Source organism: Benincasa hispida, chromosome 9 (genome assembly GCF_027475165.1).
Source record: "Benincasa hispida cultivar pf3 chromosome 9, pf3_genome.v1.1, whole genome shotgun sequence".
NCBI classification, from domain to species: domain Eukaryota; kingdom Viridiplantae; phylum Streptophyta; class Magnoliopsida; order Cucurbitales; family Cucurbitaceae; genus Benincasa; species Benincasa hispida.
The window spans coordinates 37,516,692-37,527,180 of NC_143486.1; the positions used below are offsets into that span (position 1 = coordinate 37,516,692).

The 10,489-nt window shown below is 31.8% G+C and overlaps 1 pseudogene; it reads right to left on the minus strand.

Annotated features, from left to right (window-relative positions):
* Positions 1-7,955: 7,955 nt before the first annotated feature.
* Positions 7,956-10,165, minus strand: LOC120067670 (putative methylesterase 11, chloroplastic; annotated as a pseudogene).
* Positions 10,166-10,489: the final 324 nt, after the last annotated feature.

Sequence of the window (10,489 nt, forward strand, 5' to 3'; positions counted from 1 at the left end):
ACCAAGAAATAAGTCACTCTTACTTTATAACGTTGTTTACTATATAAGACTAACTATTTCACCTAGATGACCTAGGTAACTCGATCTTAATCCTAAGCTAACAATGAACTCCTGTTTATTCGAGATTACCCTTAGATTTGCAAAGGTGAGGGTTGGCACAACAACATCGACTCAATAAGACTCCCATTTCAGGGTTAAGACTGAATAGATAGTTGGAGACATAGGGTGCAAGACGGAGTTCACGAATACCCGATTTAGGGATAGGAGAAAGGTTATTCTCTCAAGTACTGAATCCAGGTCTTGAACAGGGGCCCCACCCTCTCACTGAGCTGAGAGAGTTTGGTTTAGTGATTGGATCACAAACTAGTTGTTCATTAAAGGATCAGTAGAAACTTGTGGAATAAGACGTAATCTCGGGGGTAAAATAGATATTTGACCCAGCCGTTATTACGAACAACCTGTGAAGGGTCGACTTGCTGATTATAATTAAATCATGTGGACATAATATATCTACAGTGAGGGGAGTGTAACTATGGTTTTAGTGGAGTGACCCATTAATTAACGCTCTAAAGTATTCATTTTTATTATGCAATACCTTTTGCCAACGCAGTTTATAACCACGTTCAATGCCTAATTTGTTTTCCCATTATGAATGTGCAAGAATTCTCACCACATATAAATAACATTTTTTGCGATAGTGAATGACTCGACACTAAGAATTATAAAGTATGAGGATTAAACTGGTACAAGTAAAAATTTTGGGACTAAAATTTATGAATTTAAAATTACGTAAACAAATTGTTACTGATTAAAGTTTTAAAACAAAATTATTACTTTTATGATGACAGGCAATAATCAGATTTATTATAAAAAAATTTACGGCTTCATCACAAAATCTCAAAACAATATTCTAATCAAATTTACCAAACTAGGTACATGATCTAAATTGCATAATTAGGGTTGTGATAATTATTCGAGAAAAAAGTTTTAAAATGTCGGTCTACATGAAAATATCAAAATTTTAATTTTATAGGAATTTCAATGAAAATCTGGATGAAATGTAAATTTTGGTGGATATTAAAAAATAAAATATTTACATGAGTGATCTTTTTCTAAAATACTAAAAAAATTAAATTAGTAAATAAATTTTCATGATTTTTAAACAAGTTAACACGTTTATTATTTATATTATATTTACGTTAGTGATATTTTTTTTTTCTTTTATGTTTCATGGATTTTCCAACGATATATCGATAAACCTTCTATGTTGATGTCAAATCCATAGAAACATAGAAATATCGATGGAAATTTAGTATTATATACAAAACAAGTCGATATAGAAATAAAATTAAAGTTCTCTATAAAAGAAATTAAAAAATTATATCTGAACAAAAGAGAAGGAAAAAATGGTATAAAGCATAATTATATGGAAGCATAATAAATGGCAAAAGACAGAAACTCAATATGGAAAGGAATTAAAAAATTGAATGCTGTAGAGAGAGATTGATGCAACTGAGGAGTATTTAAGGGGAGTGGCATTAGCTCTGTCTCAATCACAAAAGAAATGGCTTTCTCCTTTGTAAATCGATCTTCATTCCTTTGCATTGTATGTATTGCTTTCCTTGTCGTTGCAGGTAATGAAATTCACTCTGTTATTATGTTAATATTACTTGGAGTTTTCTTTATTTTTACTCTTAATTATAGTTAGGGATATCGCTGACCTAAATTATTTAGGTATTAGCAATTTTTGTGTTGTTTAAGATTTTGACCCTAAAATTTAGAAAAATGTATTATATTAAACTCTTCAACCCTATTGTGTATTCTAAATTATTCTCTCTAATAAAATTATTCTCACACTATCCCATGGACGTAGCCAGTGAACCACATATATTTGTACGTCGATTCTCTACTATTTTACATTTTTCTTTGTTTGTTGATTCCATGACGAATAATGCCATCTAATAACAAAAATTGGGTCGTTCAACAAAAACCTTGAAAATAGGAAGGTACATGAATGAACCGAGATCACACGTGTGATTGGTGGTGAAATTGCAGGGACAGGACCAGTACCAACATGTGGCCAAACGACTACTGGAGCATGTTTGGGAGGATGCTCGGGCTTCCCAAACTGTAACCAATCATGCCTCGATCAAGGGTATAAGGATGGTGGTCACTGTTATCCAGACGGTTATTGCTGCTGCAATAGTTTCTGATTCATATTCTATCAACATCTTTTCAATTCAATAAAAATCAACTCTACATATTGTATTACTTCATTTCTATGCCAATGAAGGCTTTCTGGATGAACTACAATATGTAAGTTATTCTGCAATGGTTACAAAACAACACATTTTTTTTTGTTTCATGTAATTTTGAGAATCCTATTGTAATGTTCAGAAATGATTTTCTCTAAATTATTGTTGTTTCAAATTTCGTAACATATATAGGATAAAGGGGCAAATTTAATAAAAAGAATTGGATATTGCAACTGTGCTTATGTTCTTACTTCTTTGCCCACACAGCAGAAAAATTTGGCCCAAACTCAAACAAAATTGAGAAATATCCAAAATCAACTTAAACCTTTAAAAACATGCGAAAAATTCAGCAAAAAAGAAGATATGCATGGTTTCTGAGGTATCTTTTATCTTTAATGTAATTTGCTAGGGAAGGATGGGAGGTATATTAACTTATTGATATATTTTACTTAAAATTTATCATCGATACACTATGATACTTAACTAATTAGATTATCATCTTAAGAACATACTACTGATACATTAGTGAACATTAATGTATTTTTTATATACCATTGTTATACTTGAATGAATGTTATATTAAGTGTGAATGTATTATTGATACACTTGAAATTTCAAGTTGTGTGAATGTTTTGATACACTAATGAAATACTTTATAGTAGGTATGTCACTAATCTACCAATGTTAACCTATCAATGCTTATTGAAACATTTCGATGTTGATACATTGTTAATACATACTTTATAGTAGGTATGTCACTAATCTACCAATACATAGTCCATTAATGACGTACCTACACTAATCATGAGATACATAATATACCTAATATAATTTATACAAATACAACTCAACCCAAACAAGAATTTCAAAAAGTTGATTTTATCCTTGGGAACACATTATACAACAATGTGTGTGCACTAAATTAAAACTAACATTATTAAAACCCTTGAATTGATACATTGTTGACAGACTGTGATAATGTCTTAAAGTATATCATTGACATACTATTATACTTGGTATGTTCTTTAATGATATATTGAAATTACATTTTTAATATAATGAGTATTAGTATATCATTGGTACATCAATTTGAAACTAGTATACTACTTGAACTTGATTAACAATGAATGAGTGCTTGTTGCTGTAATATTGTTACACTAATACACATTTATATGTAATATTTAAAATTGATTCTCTTGTGTCTAGTTACTCCAAGTAATTACTTGTTAGATGTCTAACACACTTGAAATATCTATAATACCCTCATGATTAATGTATATACAATATATTTATAATATCAATAAAAGGATAGCCATATGATTTACTTGAAATAAATTTCAAAAATATACCTCTACTACGCTTGAAATATCTTTCTAAAATATCAATAAGATGACACGTTCATGTTTTACATCAAATATTGCTAATTAATATATGATACACTTGGAATATCTATAAAATGATACCTTGATATTTTATTTCAAATTATTACTTATTAATATCTAGCATACTTCAAATACCAATGATAGATGCATCAAACTAGACTTCACTTGCCCTATTTGTTGGGGTTGGTACACTAGATCTCATAGTTCTTTTATTTTCTAAATTTGTGTTCAAATTATTTATTTAATAAAATAAGGTGTTATTTTATTCAACATTTATATTGCATTAACCCAATCCAATAAACTAAGATCCGAGGTTATTTATATAACTTAAGCATATATGTGGTTGACATATAGGTGGATCATGTTTAAGTATTAACCTAAATGGTCTGTAGTATATGGATAAAGGTTGGTGTCTTATCTTGGTGACATTACGGATACGACCCACTTTATAATTGTTATAAAAGTTGTTAACTGTTACAAATGATGTGATCCTAATTGTTCATGTGGAGACATTCAAGTTTGGTATCTTATGCGAAGAGTTTGTATAAGAGCGGACTGCGAAGTGGTTAGTCTATCTTTATACCGCCGTTAACTCAAGAGATTAACATTTTATAAGATGATCATAGGTGATTCAACCTTAATCCTGAGTTAGTTATAAACTCTTGTCTATGAGAGCAATTGGGTGAGAGTGGCTAGTTTCGCCAACTCATTAAACCTACCATTTGGAGATTTATCTAAGTAGGGAGCTGGGATATAGCTACATAAGATGAAATTCATTCATTCCCGTCTTTAGGGTAGGTAGATGAATTGCTCTTTTCCGGATTGTTTCGAGGTCTTAAACAATGAGGTCTTGCCTTCTCAATGGCATGAGAGAGATTAATTTATAGTTGGACTATAAATTGTTTGTTCATTAGAGGGATCAGTGATATTTAAGGAATTAGGTGTAAGTACAAAGGTAAATCGACAATTTGACCCAGCTGTAGTTACGAGCAATTTGTGAAGAGTCAACTTACAGTTGATTGGTTATATCCGTGGACACAGAAATATATCTACAGTACAAAAAAGTGTAACTGATGCCCTAGTTTATTGTATTTATTCTTACATTACTTGTATATATTTGTATATATTTATTCCTTGGAGTTTTAGTCCAAGTGTAAGTTTGTTGGGTTGTATGTCCTAAAACCAATAGTTTGTAAAGTTTAACATATTCTATTATCAATAAAAGATATTGAAATTTATTCAATAAAGTTGTTATTGAATATGTAAATTTCACTTGTAAAGACTAAATCCAATAAACTAAGATCCATGGTTATTACATGAATACTTAAACTTTATGTAGAGACATAAAGATGGATCATCTTCGAGTAAATAGTCAAAAACGGTCTATAGTATATGAATAATGTTGGGTACCTTATTTTGGTAATACTATCGGATGCGACCCGCTTTGTAGATAGTACAAACAATGTGATCCTGAATCGTTCATGTGGAGATATGAGAAGTGGGGGCATCTTATGCAATGAGTTTTCATAAGATCTGACGAAGAAATAAGTCACTATTACTTTATAACGTTGTTTACTGTTTAAGAATGACTATTTCGAATCAATGACCTAGGTAACTTAACCTTAATCTTGAGCTAACTATCAACTCCTATTTTTTTTAGATTATTCTTAGATTTGCATAGGTGAGGGTTAGCTCAACAGTGTCGGCTCAATAAGTCTCCATTTCAGGTGTAATACTAGATAGATAGCTGGGGATATAGGGTGCAAGATGAAATTTACACCTACACAATTTAGGGTTAGTAGAAAGATTGTTATCTTAAGTACTGAATCCAGGTTTTGAACAAGAGGTCCCACCCTCGCATTGGCCCGAGAAGGATTAAGTTTAGTGATTGGATCACAAACCAATTGTTCATTAGAGGATTAGTGGAACTTAAGGAACAAGATGTAATTTCGGGGATAAAACAACATTTGACCCAACCGTTATAATAAATAACTTGTGAATGGTCAACTTACTAATTGTGGTTAAATCAAGTACCCAGAAATATATATATAGTGAGGAGACTATAGCTATCAAGTTATGATAGTGTTACTCTGTAGTTATCGAATATTGATTAATTCAGTCTAAAGAGTTTAGCCAGTTAATCTCAAATCATTGAAGCTCATGATCTGTAGGTCCATAAGCTCCCTCTACTAGCTCGTAAAAAAATTAACACCTTGGATTAGTGAATTGAGTGATTTTGACATGTTCAAAATCAAAATTAAGATTTTAAATTTGAATTTTTCAAATTGAATTTATGGTTTTCAATTTGGAGTGTTCAAATTCCCAATTAGGTTTGAATTTGAATTGTTCAATTTCAAATTAGGGATCAAATAATTATACTCTATATAATTAACATTTAATCTTGTTGAAATTAAACGAAATTAGAGAGATTAAAATATTTAAATATTGATTTAAATACTGATTACATGATTAAGATTCATGTTTTAAATTAGATGTTTGATTAAATTAATATTTGATATTAGATTATTATTTAATTAATTAAACTTAATTAACATAAAATTTATTTTCAGTTTTCAAATTCAATTTCTAAATTGAATTTTATATTTTATTTAAATCAAATAAAATTGAAAATCAATTTTGATTTAGTGGAAAAATCCACTTTTGTAAGTGGAAAATTCCATTGCTTGGTGGCTTCTTCTTAAATAAAACAGCTATCCCACTTCCGTTTGGCTTCTTGAATTGTCAAGAGGTTGATGATTCTAAGATTGCATATATTTTGATACATAAAAGCTAAGAATTTATGAGATTTCGGGGCTAGAAGACTGAGTTTTGGAAATTCAGCAAACACTCTCTCTACCTCTCAAGCTCTGTCCATTTCCTTCGTCAATTCACTTCAAATCGGAGTTCCACAACCCAAATCCAAGATAGAGAATAGTAGAGAAGACACTCTTGGTGGTTTACAGTTTATTTGTAGCTCAAATTCGTGGAGAGCAGCTTAGATTTGGAGAATTCATCAATGGTATAACATTTTGAAACTCTCATCTATGAAAATGTTTTCTTGCATGCTTTTAGAACTCAAATTAAGTGTAATTAAAGTGCTTATTGGTTCTGATTGCTTTCGTTGCTTACTTGTACGTTCCAGTAATCATATCAGAGTATGATTTAAGTACTCAATTAACGTTAATTTGTGTTTTGTGGGCGAATTTCCATGGATGCATGTTTGGTTGACTGATATGGTTGAAATTCAACTTTGATATTAGACTTCTCTTTGATTCAGTTGTTAAATTTGTATTTGGCTCTTGATTGATGAGCTTATATGTGTACTCTAGAGTCTGTAATTTTATTAGAGTCAATAGAATTAAATTTAGGTTGTAATTGAAGTTTGAAGCAAGCATGGTCAACAACAAAAACTGGAGAAGAAGCCACTGGCAGGCAGCTTTGCAATGCTGTCCACAGAGTGTTGCAATGTTGGGATGGAGCGTTGCAATACTGCTCATCCTAGCCCATAAAGATGTATGTGTTTGTGAGTTGGTTTGCACGAGTGAAAATTAGTTTGACTAATTCAGTTCTTCTTTTGTCCAGTTCAGACACCATGGACTCCGGTTCTTATCCATTTTAGTTCTAATTTCCATTATAATGCTTATAACAGAAACAATCAAAACCATCCACAACAGTAAGCAAATACATACAAGGCATTCATAACATTTACAAATTAGCCTAAGTGTCATGCTCCATGCATTGTTCATTCATTGCTACTTTTATATAACACTTAAATAAGCAAGCAACGAACCAAGCACACATGCTTCCATTCACCTTTATACTATAACACTTATAATATAAAGATGATTCATGAATATGATTACTACGTGCATAAATATAACTCTTATATTTCATGATACATTCGTAAACATGTCGGTTATAAGGTACCCTACGCCAACCTTCGCCCTCTTTGAGATCTGTACATTTTGTTGAAAATATAAGAACATACCACATTGAACAAATTAAATTTGTGTAATTGGAAATAGAGAAATATCTAAGAGAGTAGAAATGTCATACGGTAGCATCATCAAGTAAAAGATAACTAGTGTCTCTTGGTTGCATCAATTAAAAAGTTAGTTATGAGTCCAACTACAACCAACTGATGTGTAGAAAGCAATGATGAAACAGCTGTTTCACATCGAGTTCAAACCAAGATGATGAGAGCCATTTTCTAAAGATATTGTTTCTTCCTAATATGCACGTGTGACCATTAGAAGGGGAAGGGGTAAACACAATGAGACAAAAAATAATTTTGTAAAGTACCTCAATTCTTTCACAACTACAACACTTGGAGTTTCATCTTTTTCAATTCAATAGTTGTTGGAGGGTTGTCATTGTCATTTGAGTACACAAAGACTTGAGCCTATCGCATGACATCGTCCAAACCAGCCTAGCACAGATTCAAGCATAGCTAAACTAAAATAAACATGACTGGAAGAGTGCAGAAAGATCGCCTAGCAACATTGAATAAAAGCCAAAAAAAGAATGAAGAGAAAACAACATTTAAAATTTTGAAAGTTAATCATTCATACCAATATGTAGTTTTTTATATGAAATTCAACTCTCTACATATATTCAAGTCTAAAGCTACAAAATCATTTATATCAGGGACTGAGAGTACCTGCAAGGAGAATATAATAAGAGTATTTTGCCCATAACTCAACATTGTTGCACCAAGGAAGACAGCCTTCGCAATTTTGAAATGAAATAATTCCATTACATACGAAATACAAGCACCACCAAAATCATGCCCAATTAGGATAACCTGAATAAGTTAAGAAGATAAAAGAAATTAAGCTTCGAGGGAGTCAAGTGCAAAATACAATAGCTTAATCAAAAAATAGACAATCAAAATAGAAAAACCTATCTCAATAACATTTTTTTATCAAAGTGTATATATATATATATAGTAAAGTCGGTTAAAAGGATGGAAACCATTTCGCCAGGAAGAAGCTTTTCAAGAACATCCATGAGCGGTTGCACATATTGCGAGAGATCTGTGATGCTATTTGGATCAAATGAATGACTTCCTGAACCTGTTAAGTTTATCGTCGTAGCTCTATAGCCTGCTTCTTCAAGAAGAGCAATAGTTTTATACCAACACCAAGCACCAAAACCACCTCCATGGACAACAACAAAGTGATTTTCTTCCAAGTCATCTAGCTTTATGTCCTGTCAATTTGAAAATTATTAGAACCATAAATGATTTTGGTAGGAAACTCAAAAAATAACTTTTTCCAACAATATGTGAAAAAGACAAACAATCAGTAAAACTCTATTGATAATTTGAACAATCCAATTAGTTTGTTTAGAAACTTGACATAGAAGTTCATCTATACAAATGTCATTGTTTCCTACGTCCTTTATATTAGTGTACTCATTCTGATTCTAAATTGAAATCGTAAGAATTAGACACATACAGATATATAATTAATTCATCATGTATAATTTGAAAGAGGAAAATGAAACGGTTAGTAAGCAAAAATTAAGACTCATTCTTTCCTCCTATGTTAGCCAAAATTAATTTCCAATTATCCTCCTTGTAGTTTAAATAAGTCTAAATTTAACATACAGTTACAACGAAGTTGTTCATTAAATATAGCATGGGAAATCAATAATTTATTTCATCATACTTTGAACGATTAGAATCTTTAAAAGTTCTCATTATGGTCCAATCGATTAAACTTCCCGCTAAAATTGATCCAAAACTGACCCAAAAACAATCCAATTCCCACACAGAAAAAATTGAAATTCCCCAAACACCATGCATAATTTCACAATCCACAATACAAAAATTTCAATCAACACTCATCCGTCAACAATCAAACATCGAATCCTCGATAATCCATACAAGTCACAGTCACACAATCAAATTAAAAACTCAATGAACCTGATTAACAAGCTACTGAGGTTGAAGGGGAGGGTCAGTGAGGAGCGAGCACGAGAACTCAAACTCCGCGGCAAGGTGTTCTGATTCTTCTAATTGGAGGTCGGCTGGTGGAGCGAAGTAGAGCGATCAAACGACATAGGACAATCGTGTGAATGTTTTTGGAAAAACGCCATCGCTGCCTCCGAAAGCCTACTCTGAAGTCAGCGAGTCTTCGATCTTCTCTCTCCATGAAGAGCACACTCGAGACCATTGGTTGCTGCAAATGGACCAGGGGGTGGGGGTCAGGGAAGGTGTTGATTGGATGCTTGGTCGGGTTGTGGATTTCGTGTGGAAGGATGAAAAGAGTCATGTTGGAAGGGTTTTGCGTGGTTGTTGGTGAGTGGAAGTCTGAGAATGAAAGAAAAAAGAAAATTGGAGGGGGGGAGAAGAAAATTGGTTATATATATGTTTTTAAAAAAAAACAGATCTTTAATGTCGATTTTAAACCGAAATTAAAGGTATACCTACAATGTCGGTTTAAAACCGACATTAAAGATCCACTTTTTTTAAAATAATAAAACTGACATTATACATCCTGTTTCACATTTTTCAATCGACATTAAAGCCTAAAATTCTTATATTTTTTTTTATTACAACCCCCGTATGCCCTTCTTATTACTATTAACATTCCCCCTTCTTCCACATATTACCCTCACAAGGTAGCCATACCACCCAACACTTCTAAAACAATCCGCTCTCCCAAAATTTCAGACAACTCACTTAAAAAATATTAAGAAAGGTAAAGAAGTTAGCTAAAGATTACCTCATTCAAATCGTGCATACAACAAAACTTCCTTACTTGAGCTCACCTCATACAGAAAAGAAAATAATATGTTAAAAAACTGTTGTAATAGAGAAACTATTTTTCTATTATAGTACTAAGA